The sequence below is a fragment of the Semicossyphus pulcher genome, unplaced genomic scaffold (assembly GCF_022749685.1).
Source record: "Semicossyphus pulcher isolate SPU_LCO1_2020_fin unplaced genomic scaffold, fSemPul1.0.p SCAF_1, whole genome shotgun sequence".
Lineage (NCBI taxonomy): Eukaryota > Metazoa > Chordata > Actinopteri > Labriformes > Labridae > Semicossyphus > Semicossyphus pulcher.
This window is the reverse complement of record NW_027211603.1, coordinates 1,002,668-1,023,473: the sequence shown is the minus strand read 5'-3', so window position 1 is coordinate 1,023,473 and position 20,806 is coordinate 1,002,668. Positions and strand designations below refer to the sequence as shown.

The 20,806-nt window shown below is 39.7% G+C and overlaps 1 pseudogene; it reads left to right on the top strand.

Annotated features, from left to right (window-relative positions):
- The first annotated feature begins 5,282 nt into the window (after window positions 1-5,282).
- On the top strand, window positions 5,283-20,257 carry LOC138588884 (CUB and zona pellucida-like domain-containing protein 1; annotated as a pseudogene).
- The last annotated feature ends 549 nt before the right edge of the window (window positions 20,258-20,806 follow it).

Sequence of the window (20,806 nt, the reverse complement as noted above, 5' to 3'; positions counted from 1 at the left end):
ATGTAGCAGGCAGATCAAAACTCTGTTTGGCCCATAGAAATGTAGCTGAAATCAAATGACTACAATATTGCTCAACGACTCACTTTAATGACCTGTTTGACATAAAGGAGATTTTTATTCAACTTATTTAACGAGAGCATTTTCACATGTAAATCTCGCTGCTCATTCTGCTCTTTAGGCCCTACTCAACGTAAACTACAAAACAAACAAATAAACCACAATTATAACAACTTTGAAATAAATATTCCTTATTCTTGCAGGAATAAATGAAGCTATATAGTTAATAAAAGTTCTATATGAATAAAGTAATAATTATGTATTTTGGAGAAATAACCTCAAGTCAAAACAGCGATTTGAAGGCAAAGTTATGTCACCACCTCTCCGACTTTTTATTTGTTTATTCCATTTTTTTCTAGTCAAAACAATTGATGGAAATCGGTTGCAGCAAATAACGTAAAAACAAGAGTTTACAAAGTGCTTTGACAGCCAAGCAAGCAAAGCAAAGCAGAGAACGAGCAGATCATAAAACCTGCAAATCACAAAACAAGCAACTCACAGAACAAGCAAAGCACAAAACCCAATAGGCAACAGGAGAACCCACACAACCAAGACCAAGGGGACGAAGCAGGAAGAAGTAGAAAGAGTTAATAAAATAAAATAACTAAAAGAGATAAAAGAAAGGAAATGAGGTAGAAATCCAACAAAAATATCCAACTGAAAGGCAAAACCAAAAATCCAACAGAAACATAGGGAGTCACAAGAAAGTCCAGGTACAGGTTCGGGTAACAGGATCACTGACAAAGATTCGGGATAAAGATGACGACGAACCGACACTAACAGAAGGGAGCACAAAGAATAAATAAACCTGGGAGGTGAAGCTAATTAGACACAGGTGAGACAATCAAGGGCAGGTGAAAACAATCTGAAAGGCGGGAAACACAACAACAGAGGGAAGTAAAACAAGACATGACATACAAGGGGCAAGAACTACAAAATAAAACAGGAAACACTAGGAACCAAACTCAGGACTGACAGGACTACAAAGTAAAACAGGAAATTCTCTACATGAAATGCACAACTAAACCAGACTAAACCAAGACAGGAACACAATATACAAACTAAACAATAAGAACTCATGACAACAAGAGACAAAGTGACCGAGGAAAAAAGGACATGATATCAAAACACCAAAATATAAATCAACAACACAACTAAACTAGAATGACTCATAGTCTTGTTAGAACAATAAAATGTTGTACTCACAGGCTCATGTGATGTTACCTGAAGCAAAGGGACAAAGGAGGAAAACAGTCGAGGCTGAAGTTGGATTTCAGGCTGGACTTTAAAACTGTCCACCATGGTGGTCTGCCTGGAGGATGCCCAGATCCAAGCTTCAGGGAACATCTGCAGTTACTCCTCACAGGGTCCAGGAGCTTTCTTATAACGTGAGCATCTATAAAAACTCCAAATTCCATACTATACTAGCAGTACATACTGATTTGACTAAAATATAGTTAGTGCCTAATTTATACAAACTCATTTTTATCTAAATAGACACTAACGTTGAGGTGCAAGTTGTGGAAGTTTCGGACTCGTGCTCCAGCCAAAGTAACAGATCGAATGTCCACATATTTCTTCCCTTTAAAATATCACATCCTATTATTAAACACGTTTTCAGAAATCACAATGTCCAATAATCCGTCCAAAACTGTTTGCTTCAATCCACACCTGCCAGCAATCACCTGAAGCCCTATACAGAACAAGGCTCCAATTAGTGTTCAGTTACCAAATTCCAAATAAATACAAAATGATCCCCACAAACGATCTAAGTAACAGAAGTTCTCATGGCAGGAGAAATGAAAGACAGAAAAAAATCACATTTTGGCTCCAACATGTAGCCTACTATATAAAGTATGCAGTATGCAAACAAAAGCAAAATGTGCAGTATGCCAAAAATAACGCCACAACGCCAGTTAAAATAGCGGACAGCAGCATTCAAGCATCTCATTCACCATGAACTTTCATTCATCTTGGGACAATTTACACATGCACACACATCTCTGTGACGTAAGGGAGACACACATGCAGAAGGGATAGTGAGTGTGTGCCACATTCTCCCTTGACAGTTGAGGTTCATAAGTGACAATAAAGAAAGCACAAAAGAAAAGGACAGGACTTAATTAAAAGATCTGTGGTTAACATAACTGTTACACTTCAGGCCCCAGTGGGAAGCTCCCCCGGTGATCTTCTGACAAGTATGAACTGCAACAGAGGGCCTTTTTTTTTGTTTGTTTTTTACAATATGTGATATATTACTATAAATAGGCTATATGAAAGAGAGATTTGTTTCATTAGTTCTGTGACAAGAAGGCTTTCTGTGGGCCGCCAACAGAAAACCCACATGGGGGCAAATAATGCTGTAAAAATGGGTAAAAACTTCCCTGGTTAAACCACATTTTTTTCACAGTACACCCGCATAGGCATGTTTGCTGTTTTAGGAAATTAAAGTCCATTTTTTGGGAGGGGTCATTATTCTTTAAGCTTCCTTAGACAGTTAATTTTAGAGCAATAAGGATGGCAATTGGTCCACTACCTTAAATGCCCCTTTACTGCCCCCCTCTGGAGACTTATCTTAATGCCTTCTATGAACTGATCAAACTGAAGGAGTCTGTGGTCCTGGTTTTGTTTGGATTTGAAAAAATACAAAAACTGTCTGTTCAGAACTGTGCCTTTTTGGAATGTTCAACACATGAGAAAAAAAATTAAATAAAGCAAAACATTTTATGAAGAACTTCCTTCACTGATACACTTCACACAATTATATTTAGTTTCTGTGATACATCATGTTTCATCAGATAGAAGTTAATATAACCTTACTATCTGGATCCCTTTTGTCAATTTCAAATCTCAATAAAGTTTAAAAATAAATAAATATATATATTTCTTTGATTTAAAAAAATGCCATTTTATATGACGTCATGACAGTCCAACCATATTAGAATTACATTCTAACAACTTTCCCAATGACGTCATCGTCAACGTCAAGACATCAAAGCCAGCCTTTGAAGTGAAATGTTATAAACTGAAGTGGTGTACAGGTCCGTTTTTCTCAGTGCGTCACAACAGCAGAAGTTATTTTAGTTCCAGCCTGTCAGAAGACAAACATTTGTTTATTTGTTTAAAGGGATCCCCTTAGCTCTCAGGGCAGCAACTAGTCTGCATCGTTTCAAAGACACGAACTCAACTAAAAAAAAACAATGCAGAGCCAAAACACACAAGAGGAGATGGAACTCCACATTCCAGGCATTCCAACCGAGACACTTCGTCCGATTGTCATCAGGTTTCTGGACAAGCTGACGGTGGAACAGGGGGTCGATCTGGAGAGTGGATCCCACGGAACAAAGGTAAGAGAGATAGTTTCCGAGATGGTTGTGGATATTATTAGCATATTATCCAAATACATTCATGAGATGGTGCAGAAGAGGAACTCACTGCAGAGTCGGCCGAAAACTGCAAAAGGCTCTCGTGGATCCAGCAAATCCCAGAAGAGCGTCACGGAGGACCAAGTCCGCGAGTGTGTGGGTGACTCTATTCCATTGACCCTCGCGGAGGTGTTGGGTGTTCGAGAGGACATCCGCTGCCGGAGCACGGAGGAGGCGACAGAGCTCGTGGTCACAGAAGTGACGGAGAGGGTGAATTCCGAGCGGGGCGGCGTGTCCAAGGCTTTCACCCGAAGACTGAAGAAAATTGCAAAATGCGTTATGAATATTCTGGAAAATATAAAAAAGAATATGTCATTCCTGCCTGAGTCAAGTGACGAAGATGAATCTCAGACATCAGAGGAACCAGAGACACAGCAGCAGGAGGAGAAGGAGGAGGAGCTGGATGTAACCAGGGGGTCATATCAGACCCCCGTAACGCCACTGGTGGAGGATGAATCACCAAGGACTCTTCCCATGAAAAGCTTGAAAGCCACAGCTTTTAAAAGAATCAAGTCAATCCTGGAGGCCCAAACAAATGATATCGCTGTCTTTGATGGTGATAATGAGGTTTCAAAGGAAGAGTTAGGCCTGCTTGTGTCCAGCTCTGACAAAGACACAGACCAGGCAGCTTCTGACATTGTGGAAGTTATTATGGCCAACGCTGAACTGGAGTCTGAAGACCCACCTCACTGGAGATGTGAGTCAGTGATCTCATCTGAACCAACATCCTGCTGGACAAAGGTGTTGAGAAGAATAGAGGCCTTTTTCATCCAAAAGTTTGCCAAGAAGTCAATCCTCAACGTCGTGGCAAAGCTTCAGAGAGTGTTCCAAGACATCTTACCAAAGAAAGACAAAACATCGATGAAGCTGCTAATCGACGGCGTGGACTGCCTGGTGGAGGACATGATCCCACCAGAAGAAGAACAGGACGGGAGAGCGGGCACAGATGTGATGTGTCTGTTCAGGAGAATGGCCAGAGACATCACTAACGGTCTGCATGAATTCACACAGAAGATGCTGGGTGAATTCATATTCAATAATCTGAACCCACAGAAGAAACAAAAGGTGCACATCATGGGTTATATTCGCACCGAATTCGACAGGCTTATGAAGCTGATGTGGAACTGGCTCAACCAGCAGGCGGGGAAGTATGAGAGGAGTACACACCCGTCTACTGGTGCTCTGAGGCTGATTGAGGGAGTTGTGAAAAGTCTTTCAGGACGTAAAGCTTCTTGGTTACAGGAAGAAACACAGACGACACCCCTGTTAACCGCAGCACCAGCTTCTGTCACTGATGAGCCAGCTGTCATTGACAAAGCAAAGGAGACAGCACAGCCAGCAACAGGTGAGACGGAAGGACTAAAATGGGACAAACTGACCTGTGAGGTTATGGTGTCAGGGCTGGCATATCAGATTCTTAAAAAACTTAAGCTTTACCAGCCCAATGACATCTTCAAAGAAGACCTCAGAATAATGACAGAGCTGCTCATGGCAGAGATGGAAGGCTCCAAGATCGAGGTCAGTCTTAGTATTGACACCATTAATAAGACTTCGAAGGCAGTGTACAAGGAGCTGTGTAAAGATCTAGGTGCAGAGGAGATCTGGAGGAGCATGCTGCTGCAGCAACAGACGGTCATGCAGCACATAGTGGGAACCTTAAAGAGACATCTGGAGGCTCCAAAGAAGAAAACCGGCATCAAAGGGTTCTTCCGATCCGTCTTTAAGACCGTGGCCAAGCCGTTCACTGCCATGTTCCAACGTAGCTAGTCATCATGGGATTTTTCTTTGGGTAGGTGGGACATGATGCAGGACTTCAGGCCCCAGAGGGCGTCAGTGTTTAACTCGCAGCAAGGAGGTGAAGGTTCACATCAGAGCCTTGACCCCATTGCTGTGAGGAGGCTCCCTGTGTAGGCATGGGTTTACTCCGAGCGCTTCGGTTTCTTCCCACAGTTAAAATAATTTAGCAAAAAAAAGTTAAATTAAAAAATCTGAAAAAATCTAATCAAAATGAAGTCCTGTATCATGTCCAGCTTCTTCTCTGTGCTACCAGCCACACTTGGTTTCTTCCCACACTTAAAATAATTTGCCTAAAAAATTCAATTAAAAAATGTGAAAAAATAAAAATACAATTTGAAAACTTAAATTTCTCATACAATATCTTTGTTTGCATTAAAAACTGTAGAGTTGTCAGTGATCTACAATGTGCATTTAAATAAAACACTAGAAACGGTTCTAGATCTTAGATGTGAACATGTTGTTGGCTGTGTCAGCAGCAGCATTAAATATATTTTGGTTTTTGCCTCTGTGTCTGACAAACGATCACACTTGGGGGGGGAACTCTCCTCATATTTTACAGCGGACACATTCAATCTTGTCAGAGGCGTTTTGACAACCGAAATGGGCTTTGAAACATTAGTAAAGTTATAAAAGTGTAAAAAAAAATGAAGTATGAAAAGATGTCAATACGAGAAATTAGCACTCATGTTTTTGATGCCATGATCTCAGTTTGTACTCGTTTATCCTGGATTTTAATCAAAAAAGAAGCAACGGGTGAAAAGCAACGAGTCAAACTGAATATACAAATGATTTAAAGCAATATCATTGTGATTTTATCTTTTTGTTTTTTTTTAAATGCTCACATTTTCAGTTTATGGTGTCAACATTGTTTCATTATAGATACAGTACATCATTAGTTTATTACTAAATCATATAGCCTGTCAATTGTTATGTCTGTTGTTGTGAAAATTTGATTAATAAGGTTTGATAACACATTCAAATTTATAGATGGGAAACTCTAAATTCAAACATTAAAAACATTTACCCTAAAGTGTCCCCATCCTCATCATTTCTTTGTCAGAATTATTTTAAATACATTCCCCTGAAAAACTCACCTGCTCTCGGCTTCAGTCGCTCTAGTGCAGTTTCCGTTTTTCGCCAGCAGGTGGCAGTAGTCGCTTTGTAGAGACAGCGTGTGGCGATGTGATTTTTTTGTTTTTAAATACATTTTATATTTCGATTCTGGCTCTTTCTTCATTATGCAAGTGTAGTAACAGCCTGTTACACATACATTATAAAATATTTTTTTAAAAGTCAGGTGTATCTGTAGCTCACCTGTTGCGGCACTTACCTGAGACTAACCCCTTTGCAGTTTTCTGGGGACATTTCATGCGTTCTTTGCTATATTTCAGAGAGAAATACTGTATTTTACTATAATTAAATTTATTTTTTCCAAGTAATTTTCATCCCAACTACTCTACTTTTGATATTTTAAGAATAATTTTGAGTGCAGCACTTTTATTTGTATGTTACAGTATAAAAATCTTTTTAAAGGCCATCATGTCATGTTTAAAATCCTTTATGGCTTAACCTTAGACAGTTAAACAATACAATAGACCCAATACAAAACAATAGCATACAGTGTGCTTTAATATGATACAATAACCTACAGTACAATACAATAAAACAGTACAATACCATAAGATACCACATGATACTATACATGTTACAATAAGATAAAACATAATGATACACTATAAAACAATGCAAAATGCTCCAATATGATTCTATATGAAATGATTTGATGCAATGACACACATTATGATGCGACTGTGGCAACCCTAAGTGGTGTGACAAGTTAGAGGTAGAGGTATAATTATTTATAGATATAATATACGTATATAAATCACTTATTTTATACATTCACAAGTCCGACAACGCCACCTTGGGAATTGCATCCAAGGAATTAGAACAGGCACTCAGGTTCCTTAAACTGAGAGGCAAGAGACGTGGTTCCAGTTGCAAAGTAAAACAAAGTTTATTAAACAATATAAAGTTGACAATCAGTAAAACCAGAAAAACAGTGGGACTTGAGGAAAAGAGGGGAAGGGAACCAAACAGTTGCTGAGGCTTACCGCTAGTGAGGAGCTGACACTAGGTGAGGGGGAAATCCCTGGGAACCAAGGAGCACGAAAAGTAAATCACCCTCAATCACACGTGCCAGTCACACACACATGCACAGTCGTGAGGTAGCCCAAACCAGACACAGCACACAGAAGGGGACACCGCCACCAGGACACCAACACCTCCACCCGTGGCTCTCAGCAACTGAAAGGACAGAAAGGAAAATTAGTGGGGTCGCACTCAAAACAACAGATCAATCAGTGTGCCCAAAAGGATATGACACACAAATATCAAAACTGTGGGTTTGGCAGCCACCAACACACAAACTAAACGAATAAATGAACCAATGTTATGTGCTGCCAAAATGAGTAATAGAAATTAAACAAAACTAAAGAGAACAAATAATATTAATTAAGGGGACTAACAGATCACCTCAACTAATGAGTACTGAATTTCAATAAACCAAAAAAAAAAAAAAGAATGATTACAATGATGACAAAAGAGAAATAATTACCAAATCAAGGAAATAAACAGCAAAAGAAAAGAAACTAATAGTAATCAACGAAATGCAAAATCGAAATCAAATTAACCCCAACAGATCCCCAATCCCCACACAGTCAATAGAAGTCAGTCCAGTGGTAATGAGGGGCTGGTGGTTTAACCCTCCGACTTCGTCTTAATTCCCATCCTAATTGGTTGTTAAGGACAAAAATGTCCACCTCCCATAAAACTACATAAAAAATACAGATTAATATATTTTTTCTACTTTTTTCTGCATAAATCTCTCAAACAACTTCAGTCCTTCTCAAAACTAAACATTCAATAATTTTGAGAAGTTTTTAACCCTTTAAATGCCTGTTTGATAACTCGATATCACTGTTATTATTTATGAAAAAAAGCAAAAAAATTAGCTATTTTCCATATAACAAATGTTGGGTGGCTGGGGCATTTTTTTTTTATCAGTCTTGGATATGTCAAGGATTAACCAAAATATTGACTTTGATGCATTATTAGTTTTTGTGTAGCATCAGATTTAAAATTTACTACCCTATTTAGACATTATGGACAAAAATGTCCACTTACAAGAACTGCTATAAAAATAGTACAGATTAATATTTTTTTTCTGCTTTTTGGGTTAAATCTTTTGATCAACTTCAGTCCTGATCAAAACTATCAAATATTGAATAATTATCAGGATTTTAACCCTTTAAATGCCAGTTTGAAAACATGAAAATCATATTTCTTGTGAAATAACACACAAAAAATGGGCTATTTTCCATATAACAAATGTTGGGTGGCTGGGGCATTTTTGTTTAATCAGTCTTGGATATGTCAAGGATTAACCAAAATATTGACTTTGATGCATTATTAGTTTTTGTGTAGCATCAGATTTAAAATTTACTACCCTATTTAAAAGTTAAGGACAAAAATGTCCCATTAACTCCCATTCAAACCACATTGTTTTATCTCAAAGCCATTACTGATTATAATCATGCATTCTGTAATGTTAGGGTTTCATTTTTGAGAAAAATAGTAAAATCTGTCATTTTTACTGTTCACCTCTAAAATCAGCCATTTACTCATTATAGGCCTATGCACACAATTCTTGTTATTTCTTGGTGATAAAACCTATGTAAAATACTGCAGTAATACTATTTCCACTTTTTTTCCACGTTTCCACTGAGATAATTTTTAAATCAGCATCAGATCTTTCAATTCTTATTTATTTTACATATTTGAACATTCAAATTGAACATTCAAAACAGAACAATATGTTACAAAAAATAAAATGGATGTACAAATGATGAAAATAAACTGTGTGTGTGCGTGTGTGCAGAAAAAAGATGGATGTGCAAATTATGTAAACAAACTATATACATTTTAACTTTTAGAACAATTTATAGAACAAAAAGTGAGTGTGTGTGTGTGTGTGTGTGTGTGTGTGTGTGTGCACCGTCAGCAGCTCCAGCAGCTCCAGCAGCTCCAAAAAGAGGGGGCTGTGCTCAATTTGCACAGGAAAAAAAAAAAAAATCTACACCTGTTGCATCAGGTGTGACAACTTTGTGTGCAAAGAGCACACAGTCTCATGCTGCAAGTTCTGCTGGGAGGACTAATCTTGCCTCCACACACACGCGCACACACACGCACGCACGCACACACACACACACACACACACACACACTTTTTGTTCTATAAATTGTTTTATATATATATTATTTTTTGTAACATATTGTTCTGTTTTGAATGTTCAATTTGAATGTTCAAATATGTAAAATAAATAAGAATTGAAAGATCTGGGGCGCTGTTTAGCTCAGTTGGTATAGCAGGCGCCCCATGTACAGAGGCTGCAGTCCTCGTCACACTGATCGCAGGTTCGACTCCCGGTCTGCCGATCATTTGGTGCATGTCATCCCCCACTCTCTACTCCCAACATTTCCTGTCTATCTTCAACTGTCCTATAAATAAAGCCAAAGGCCAAAAAATAATCTTTAAAAAAGAATTGAAAGATCTGATGCTGATTTAAAAATTATTTCAGTGGAAACGTGGAAAAAAAGCGGAAATAGTATTACTGCAGTATTTTACATAGGTTTTATCACCAAGCAATAACAAGAATTGTGTGCATAGGCCTATAATGAGTAAATGGCTGATTTTAGAGGTGAACAGTAAAAATGACAGATTTTACTATTTTTCTCAAAAATGAAACCCTAACATTACAGAATGCATGATTATAATCAGTAATGGCTTTGAGATAAAAAAATGTGGTTTGAATGGGAGTTAATGGGACATTTTTGTCCTTAACTTTTAAATAGGGTAATAATGCATCAACGTCAATATTTTGGTTAATCCTTGACATATCCAAGACTGATTAAACAAAAATGCCCCAGCCACCCAACATTTGTTATATGGAAAATAGCCCATTTTTTGTGTGTTATTTCACAAGAAATATGATTTTCATGTTTCAAACTGGCATTTAAAGGGTTAAAATCCTGATAATTATTCAATATTTGATAGTTTTGATCAGGACTGAAGTTGATCAAAAGATTTAACCCAAAAAGCAGAAAAAAAATATTAATCTGTACTATTTTTATAGCAGTTCTTGTAAGTGGACATTTTTGTCCATAATGTCTAAATAGGGTAGTAAATTTTAAATCTGATGCTACACAAAAACTAATAATGCATCAAAGTCAATATTTTGGTTAATCCTTGACATATTTAAGACTGATAAAAAAAAAATGCCCCAGCCACCCAACATTTGTTATATGGAAAATAGCTCATTTTTTGTGTGTTATTTCACAAGAAATATGATTTTCATGTTTTCAAACTGGCAATTAAAGGGTTAAAATCCTGATAATTATTCAATATTTGATAGTTTTGATCAGGACTGAAGTTGATCAAAAGATTTAACCCAAAAAGCGGAAAAAAAATATTAATCTGTACTATTTTTATAGCAGTTCTTGTAAGTGGACATTTTTGTCCATAACGTCTAAATAGGGTAGTAAATTCATATCACAGTGTTCTATTGGTCTATAGAAAAATGTATATTTGAATTCCAAAATTCCATACTTCCAAAATGTTGTTACAAAAAATTGTGCCATGTGCATTAACACAGGCAAAATGGTGGCCAGACGACAAAAAAAACTTGCAAAAAATGGACAATAATGTCCTAAGAGCCTCAGAGGGTTAAACGGTTTACCCACACACACAAAAATAGAGATTAAAATGCAAAGCCACGCGAAGCAGAGCTTGGCGAAATCACGTGGGGTGAAGCAAGCAAACAGTCAGGGCAAAAGCTGTGAAGCCAAGCAGCCGTGTTTCTTACGCCAATTAGAGCCGCAGCAGCAGGGAAACGTTCTCAGACCTGGCAAACAACCCCAATCAGGCAGTAAGTATCCGCTCGCGCCACAGGAGAGCCAAAACAGCCGCGAGATCCAAGAGAGATCCGCACAGGAGCGTCTAAAACAAGCAAAAACGGCTAGTACGGCAGCGCAACAAGGGATATTTATTTCAAACAAGCCAGCAACACCTCACACACACTAACCTACCTATACCGGTGGACGCGAGCAGACTGGAGCAGAGCAACCCGTAAGTGGGCGGAGCCAAAGAGAAAAGGGGCGACGAGATGACACACTACGGCTGCTTCCCAAGCCTCTTAAATTGCATCCATGTTCCCTTCACTTGCGTCGTTCACTTGCGTCTTAGTCCCTCCCACCAGAGATGCATGGAGAGACGCGAGGAAACCAAGAGAGGAGAGAGGAAACGAGGGAATGTTTTTTAAGAGACATGAGACGTCCTTTCCGATGAAGCGTCACGTGCTGCGACGTCCGTTTGTGATGATCGCGTCAGCTGATCACCGCTGGATCAGCTGTCAGTCTGCTTTAACAGCTGTTTCTGTCTGCACACATGTGCTCTGTATTAATTCTAATAAAACGCACAGTAACAGTGTTTCCTCTCTGTATCCTGTTACCTGTGTAACAAACACCTGCACATGAAGAACAGGCTGCAGTCTGTGTTCCTGCTGCAGAGCCAGACGGACATTTCCTACAGCACTGTGTCTTTATATTATTTGTTCATTATTTACATTTTTGATCACTGATCATCTGATCAGAATTCATTATTTAATAAGCCCAAATACTGTCTGTTCATGAACTATGAACATTATTGATTAGGCTAAAAGTTTCAGGATAAATAGAAATCACGTCACGCTGATCAAACCCGACCTGATGATCTCTCACACGTAAAAAGTGTTACCTGCTGACAGAGAGACTCTCCTGCTCCCTCTGAATTCTTTCATTCATCTGTAATAAAAGTTAGCAGGGGAATAACTGATCATGACAAGAGGTATTTTTTTAGATTACATTTAATAGAAATGAATCTGTTTTTGCCGCTTTTGATTTTTATTATTTTTACTCAGATGTTGACTCAGAAAACAAATCAAATCTGCAGTTATTCACTGCATTTTATATATTTTACGACAAGTTATGATCAATATTTTGTTCTAAACGATCTCAGGTTGTCAAATCCGATCTGCTGCAGCGTCCAATCACTAACTGATATCTAATAAGGGGGCGTGTCGGCCAGTAAAAGACTTCCGTGGAGGCTGCTCTCGTGTATCCTCGCTTATCGATCCTCGGAACTCCCTCCTCTCTCCTCGCTCCTCGCTCCTCCGAGCAGCGATAAGAGCTTTGAGACGGTCCTCAATCAAGCGGCAACCTCCGGTGTTGAAAAATGAAGCCAAATGCGGAAGTGCAAAAAACTGCAGTTCCTCGAGTGGCCACTTGAGGCTGGCTCCACAAAACAAGAAATAACATTATAGCAGGTGGGAAAATGCCCATTTTTACAGCTGAAATAAACATGTTTACAGCCTGGTACAAAAAACAGTTTTGTTATAAATAGCTAATTTTATTGTTCAGGATAACTGTACGGGGGGTGAATTTTTATTTAACACACTCGTTTTAATTATATTAAGCCTTAAATCATAGGGGCCGGATCAATTGATTGACAGGTGGATCCTGCTGGCTGTCTGCTAGACGTCAACACAGACACACAGACACTGAGCTTAACTTCACCTGTTTGTGTTGTTGGAGACTTTAGGGGATTTTTTCATTCAAAGTTTGGACAAATAATCTCTCTGTGGGATTTATGGAACTTTATGGCTGTGCAAGAAGTCTGAGCTCCAGCTTTTCGGTGAGTTAAATGTTAGTGTTATTGTATTGAAATATTTTTAGCACTAAGTAGCAGGTATACTGTGCTCCCTTTAGCTGCTTGTTAGCCTGTGCAGTGTTTATTTATTTAATCGTCGGTCAGTAAATAGGAGTCAGGAGTTGTTGGCGTTTCCCCGGAGAGATTACATCGGACCGTAGTGATAAAGACCGGTTCTTTTACGTTTCCCGTTACGTGTCGGCTCGCCGCTCTCTCACCGGGCGAGCGAGCAGCGAGTCCGCTACTTCTTTAGTCTGATAACTAAACACCTGCAGTCAGTCACCGACAGAATCTCCTCCTGGGAAAGTCAAACCAGCTCATTCATGATTTATACAGTCTATGGATAATAACCGTTAGCTACGCTGAGGAGCATATAGCCTAGCTTCATAGCCGTAGCTGGCTGATTCATGCGGCCCGCCCATAGAGCTCAGCCATAGGCTGTAGCTCGGTCGTGCTCCGCCTCTTTGCCTGCCTCTGGATTAGCCGTCTCTGGCATTTCCAATATGGCGACCCCCAGCGGCGGCGCAATTCGGGCTTCCAAACACTTCTTCAGAAACCAATGGGTGACGTCACTGAGACTATGTCCATTATTTATACAGTCTATGTCCTCAATATGGCGGCTCCGGAACTACTTCCGGTTCGGGCGAGGAGCGCGGAGCGAGGAGCTATCAAATAAGAGACTTGGGAAGCAGCCTATATTTCCGTGGCACAAACATTCTCAAAACACACTTCCAACTCACACACAGTCCGCACAAATACATTAATTATTATACATTATTTCAAAGTACCATTCTTGTGTGTTTTTCATGCTTATACATGACACTAACCTGTTTAAAAGGTATAATGAGCAGACAGGGCAACGTAAGGCTGTTGCTGCATTGATCCTCGTAGCAGAATAGCGAGAGGGTCAACAAGAGTGCAAAGCGGGATCCTGGTCGGCTGTCCAACGTCCTGCTGCCACCTTCTGATGCTGCTGGGTATTGCACAAGGTTAACAAGTCCACAAAAACTAGATAAGTGTGTTTTAACACAGAGAATAATTCATCAGCAATAGCTGAAATACACGTGATCATCACAATCAGGTACTTACTTCACAAACAAAATGTGACCACATCTTTTTTGTGCGTCACATAGTGGCCACACCACAGGTGTGATGCCCCAGCTGAGATCACACTCACACTCAGGATCATGTGAGCTTAACGACCCATCAACACCAGAGGTGTACTTGGTTCAGCTAACTCACAGCTAACGTTAAAGACGTCTTGAAGAACTTCAACCAAGTCCAGTTGCCTTTTGGATTAAACTTAGAAGTTTATATTTATACTTGTTGCGCTATAATGTTACTGGGAATAGTAGATTCGAGGGGTAACGTAGATTTGGAGGGTAAATTGGTGGGATGATTCCAGTTTGTGGGGACAGAGGAATTAAGAAAATAGAAGACTACGTAGGTCTGGCAGTTGGACACAAATGGACTGAACCTCTTCCTGCTGTACAAGAGTGCTGTGAGTGTGCGCCATGTTGATATCCAATGGTCAGCCATTTATCGCATTTGGGGTCTCCCCCTTACAAAAAAGTGCATTCCAGCAGACTGTCCTCTGTCCTCATCGTCCTCCTACTTGTGTCCATTTCTCCGGGGAAGCCCAGGAAGACCTCATGGATACCTCCTCATAAAGGAGTGGCTGCTTGTCCACCTTGTCTTTTTGTCCGTGGCATAGCAGGACTTTAAACGGGCGACATGCACCACCTTCCTGTCCGCTCCACTGTCCCACATCACAACGTCACAGTTAACAGGACCCACTCGAGCCACAACACGGTAAGTGCTGAGCCACTTGGGAGCAAGTTTTGCTGTGAATGTCTTTCTGCTCTAGATAATTGATGTAACTGGAGCCATCATTTCCTGAAATGCCTGATCTCAGTGAATTTTATTCAAGAATACAAGTAACATTAATTAATTAATTAATTAATTAATTAAAGGTAACAAAAACTAAAACTGCTATGTACAGGCCTATAGATAAAGATTTAAATATATATACACTACCAGTCAAAAGTTTGGACACATTTTCTCATACAAGTGAATGGGAAAGTGTGTCCAAACTTTTGACTGGTAGTGTACATTATTTAAAAACACAACAATAACACAGGACAGGAGACGATGGACAAAAGTGCAATGAGAGTGCAAAAGCTGCTGACATACACATGATTATGAATAGGGAGCTATATTCACAAGACACAGCACTAGAGGTCGATGGTTTGGTAGCAGTGGTAACGTTACTTTTAAAAGTAACTTGTTACGTTACTGCGTTACCTCCTGAGAAAAGTAGAGCGTTAGATCAATTTTGCCTTACCAAAAATTAAAACCCTTTTGCAACTTGTTACACAGGTCGGTCATTGCATAGCCTCATTTACGGCCCATAATCTGTAATTCTGCAGCCTGATAACAGGAATGACAGACACAATGTTACCTTTACAGCTCTTTATTATGCTAACTGTGAGGGAATTTGTGTAGCTTGACAAACCAGAAACGGAAGAAGACTCAGGAGATTGAAGAGTTTATATAGCTTGGCCAAGGAGAAGTGACAGACACAATGCACTGTGAGCAAAATGTTGGTCCTCCAGAATGTTCAGATCTTAAATTTCTCACTTGCAGAGGTCAATTTTCCATACGATTTTGAGGTATTTGGAATGGCTTTTATGACATTTAAAAAAATTGTTCATAAAATGTTGCCGTAAAGACCATCTAACTGCTGTCTTCAAACTACTCTTTTGATGCATTGTTGTCCATGTATCCATGTTTTATTTGTTTACCTCAAGTATTCTCAAAACACATACTCACATACATACACACTACACACTGACAATCTCTATTTTAAATTTTAATTTGATACTAGTTGTATTATTGTTGTCAATATACAGTATATATATTATTCGTTTGCCATCATATGTTGTTATATTATTTCCCTGTGCTAATTTTGTGTTCTTTATAAAATTGTGAAATTTCTAACATTATTTCAGTGGAGACTTTAAATAAGCCCATTGGGTTTTCTGTCAATCCCTTCACTGTATATTGTTACATGTTGTCTTTGTCTTTTTGTGTATTGTAAATTGTGCAAAAATAAAATTCAACGATGTATACGATGTACCTGTTAATGATGTTCATGATGAATCAGCTACATTTCTCTCCACAGTTTAAGTGTTCAGTGTTCCTCGGATGTTTTTCAGGTCCAACGTCTATCAGTCAGATATGAGGTGTGTTGTGGTCGACGTTGGAGAGAGGACAGGTCAGTCTATTTACTACTTAAGCATCAACATTTTGTAGTGTGACTTAAGCTGTAATGGTATGAATATAGATGCACATATACATAATGATGCTTAATGCTTTGGCTACATGCCTGGTTTACATTAGCCTATATGAGTTTCTGCAGGTGTACTAATACAGCAAGAGGTATTTTGGAGAACTGCAAACGGTATTGAAATAAAAAAGGTACAGTCATGTTTAATTCCTATAATAATTGTACTTTTGTAATTAATTTGTAATTTTCTTATTTTCAGTGCAATTGTTAACTGTTGTAGACCGTCAACTGTCACAGCAAACACGATAACATCAAGTTTGTTATGTTGTTAAATCAGCCAAAGGCAGTTTTGATATTTAATGAAAATCAACAAAATGGATTCTTGGTTTGAATCGTTGAAGTGATACAGCTAAAAAATACAGGCAAAAACAACCCTTGCTTAATTTTCTCCCAACAAAAACAGTGCAGAGGCTGGGAAGGGTTTAAATTAGATCAACAGCTGCATGAAGCCTCAGACCTCATGAAGTGTTTTTCAGTATAGACGTTTTTGGTCTTCAAATACACTTTTTTTCTACCATAACTTTCCTGTGCTGGTCAGGGGTCACTGAGCTGGAGAAATGATTGAAAACGTTTGACAACCACTGCACTGACTAATGGTACCTCATACAAGCCCACTTCAGAAAAATCCATACTGTAACTTTGTCATGGTTTTAGTTATACACCTGCAATATTCATTCTGTTTGTCTGCAATATTCTGTTTACTAATTCTCTCATTTCAGACCCGGTCACTCTCATCTCTCAGCTCCCCTCACCCTTAGTTCACTCACCCCGCCTCCTCTCCAGTTCCACCTCCTAACCACTCCTACCTCATCTAGACAAGTCCCTTCACCTGTAGTCTCACCTCACCTGCTCCTCATTCCCTAATCACTCCCCACACTATTTAACATGTGCTTCCCCACTCACCCTCTGCCAGATTGTCATAGTGTCTCGTACCTATACCTTCCAGCGTTTTTGTATCCTGCCTTATTATCCGTTTTTGATCCTGATATCGACCCTGCCTGTTTCCCGACTCTGCCTCAGTCTGATCCCTCTAACTTGGTTTGCCTGCCTGGATATTTTGTCCTTGTAACCTGTTTTCTGTTCTGTTAACCTGTTTCAGTAAAGAAACTGTTTTTTTGTGAACTCTGGTCTCTGAGTCGTGCATTTGGGTTTGTCTTTGGTTTTGACGTGTGACAAACTTTGAGCAATTTCGTGTTAAAAATATGGTTTTGGCTTTATTACACATGATCCTTTTTTTAAAACATGCGTAGCTCTCAACATAATGTGTGTTTTTCAATGAAAATAAAAGGGATTGCACATCTCTTGCTCTAGTGGAAGCTAATGTGATCTGCAAGCAGTCCACAATGAGAGGAGAGGTTGACAAATCAACGTTTCCCAGACTACATGAGGATCATCTGCAGCTCAATGACCCATCCAACGTCGTCTGAAGCCTGCAGACACACTCAAACAGCACTCATGTCATCGCCATCATCCCCCTCAACGCCTGCGGCACTCAGATCGAGGTAACGGGGTCATTTGTTCCTTTTTTAGTTGTTGCTTTTTCCTTCTTAACAGTGTGAGGACTGAATGCATATCCTCTTACTCTGCAGGAAGATGACGAGTACCTAAAGTTTAAGAATGAAATCATCACAGTTGACAACAGCAGAAACCTGATCACAAGGAAACACCTGCTGGAAGTTAAGTTCTACTGTCAGTACCCCAAACGGGGGAACGTGACTCAGGCCTTCACAGCACACAGAAATATTACCACAGTGTGGGAGAAAGGCTTTGGAAAGTTCACGTACCAGTTTGAGTTCTTTCCTAACGCCCAGTTCCAGACCATGATGGATCCGAGCTCTTACCCTCTGGAGTACGGCTTAGGGAGCAGGATCTACATGCAGATCGAGGCCACGTCTTCAGTCAGCAACACCGAGCTGTTTGTGGAGTCCTGCAGAGCTTCACCATATGACAACCCCAACTACCGGCCAACCTACCCCATCATTGATAATGGGTAGGCATGAGTACGCCCCCTAAGCTCTGTAAGCTCTGATTCCAGTTAGGGAGTGTTTTTTTGTTTGTTTTTTTCTGTTTATCTTCTGCTTTTATCGACACTCTCAAAACAATAACTCCTCTGCCCATGAACTTTTTTATCTGCTCTGACAGGTGCAACGTGGACTCAACTGTTAGAATCCATTCTTCTGCCCATAGCAGACAGTTCAGGTTCAGCATGGAGGCCTTCAAGTTCATTGGCTTACACGACCAGGTGAAGAATGCACTTTGTGGTTAGACTGGAGAAACTCAAGTAACTCAAATTGGGTTTTTTTTAATCTAACGGAATTTATAAAATGATGTCTAAGTTGTTTGTACAGTGCATGGGGACATTGAAATATCAATGCTTTCAGTCCATAGACTTTATAAAAAGATGGCCGACATGACAGCTCCCTAAAGTGAAGCTAAACCCTCTCTGTCGCCCCCTGCTGACTGGCTGCAGTATAGCTCATAAAGCCCGCCTCCTCCATGTTAACAGATGGGACATGAGTCAAACTATAAAATCAAAATACACGTCAAAAACATTTTTCTCAAACATGGTTTCTGTCATTATAGTTAGTTCTTATCATGCTGATTTATGTCACAGTGTTCATTTTTCTGACAAGTTTACTTTGAATTAGTTATTTGATGCTATAAAAGGGGGCGTGGCCTCATGATTGACAGGAGATATAACTAACAGTAACACTAACACTACAGTCACTGAACTGTTCTGCTGTTAACTACACATGAGGGATATTTGTTGTTTTGTTGATCGGGTAAAGGTGTGTTCTGGTTAGAGGTAGGGGCGGTATGTCAATACCGCGGCTCCACCAGCCCGTCTCTACTGTGCAGACTCTGGCTCCAAATGTGCCAGATGACAGCGCCCACTGCGGGGTTATTTTGGCTTCACTTTTGTACAACGAGAGCAGATAGAGAGACACATTGTCTATCTTTATATACAGTCATTGCTCCAAATGTACAAGATGGAAGCACCTACCCCAGGGGATATTTTGCCCTCATTGTTGTACAGTGAGACGCCTTGTCAATCTTTGTATGCAGTCATTGTTTCAGTCCAGAAACAAAGTCCAGTAGTACATGGGGTAGCTGTGAAAAATGAAGATTACACCCACAAATATGTAGGAAAATGGGATGTTTATTTTATTTCATCTGGCAAATTTCTGACATATTTTCATAGATTAGAAAAAGTAACTTAGAGAAGTTATCCTGCGAACTTATTGTGCTGCAAAACATTTATTTCCATGACTTACAAATGGATGACCACAGTTTTCTTGTTGTATCTTGCCTCTCAGGGATCCTGCTGAAAACAGTTAATTTCCTGACATAACGAGCACATGTCCTGTTGTATTCAGGTGTACATCAGCTGCTCAGTCCTGATGTGTCAAGCAGGAGACCCCAACACCAGGTGCTCGCAGGGATGCCTCAACCCCACACTGTCCAATAATCCCCGCAATTACAAGCGTAAGAGAGCGGCTGTCACCCAGAGTACGGCGCACTTCATTTCCCAGGGTCCCCTGCACCTGAAGAGATCAGTGAGATCAGCATCAGACGGGACAGAAAGCCCAGGTAGGAAAACAGGAAGTGCTTTCTTCACAGCACACCTGCCTTGTTTGACTCCCAGTTTGGACATGATCAGATTCAAGTTGTGCTTCTCCTTTCTCCAGGGATCAACCTGAATCTCAACCTGGTTTTCATCGCTGGATGTCTTCTTGCAGCTGTTGGCATGATCAGCGGAGTGGCCGTGTACAAAGCCAAAATATCAGGGGTGAAATACCAGCCTCTGCCCACACTTGAAAGTTAAGGCAGCAGTGTGGGCAGAGAAACAATTCCATATTAATTACACTGGAATATAAGCAGTTATTTAGATTATGTCTGCTGAGGGATTTGGGTGTTCATGTATCTAATTATGTGCAAATTAAAATAGATTTGTCCACAGGTGTGTAACCTGAAGGAGGAGAGATGTGTACCTTTGGAAATGGGAAACCAGGAAATAAGTTTTATATCAATGAACTCTGATCATCTATCACTGCAGCTGCTGGGTGATTGTTCAGTGTTGTTTCTTGTCGTTGTGGGATCTGATTAAGCTTCACATCTGCTTCTAACTATGTCATGTTACAGTTTAAGACAAGTCACTTGATTGCTGACTTTTGTCTTTTGTAATCACAATAGTTTAAATAAAAATCTTTTTGAAGGCCATAATTTCATGCAAAAAAATTCTTTATTGCTTCACCTTAGACAGCTACACAATACAAAACAATAATATAGTCTGTTGAAACATGATGGGTTTGGACTAAAACAAAAAGGGAGAGGACCCAAGGTGCAGACCAAACAAAAGTTGAATTAACAAAAG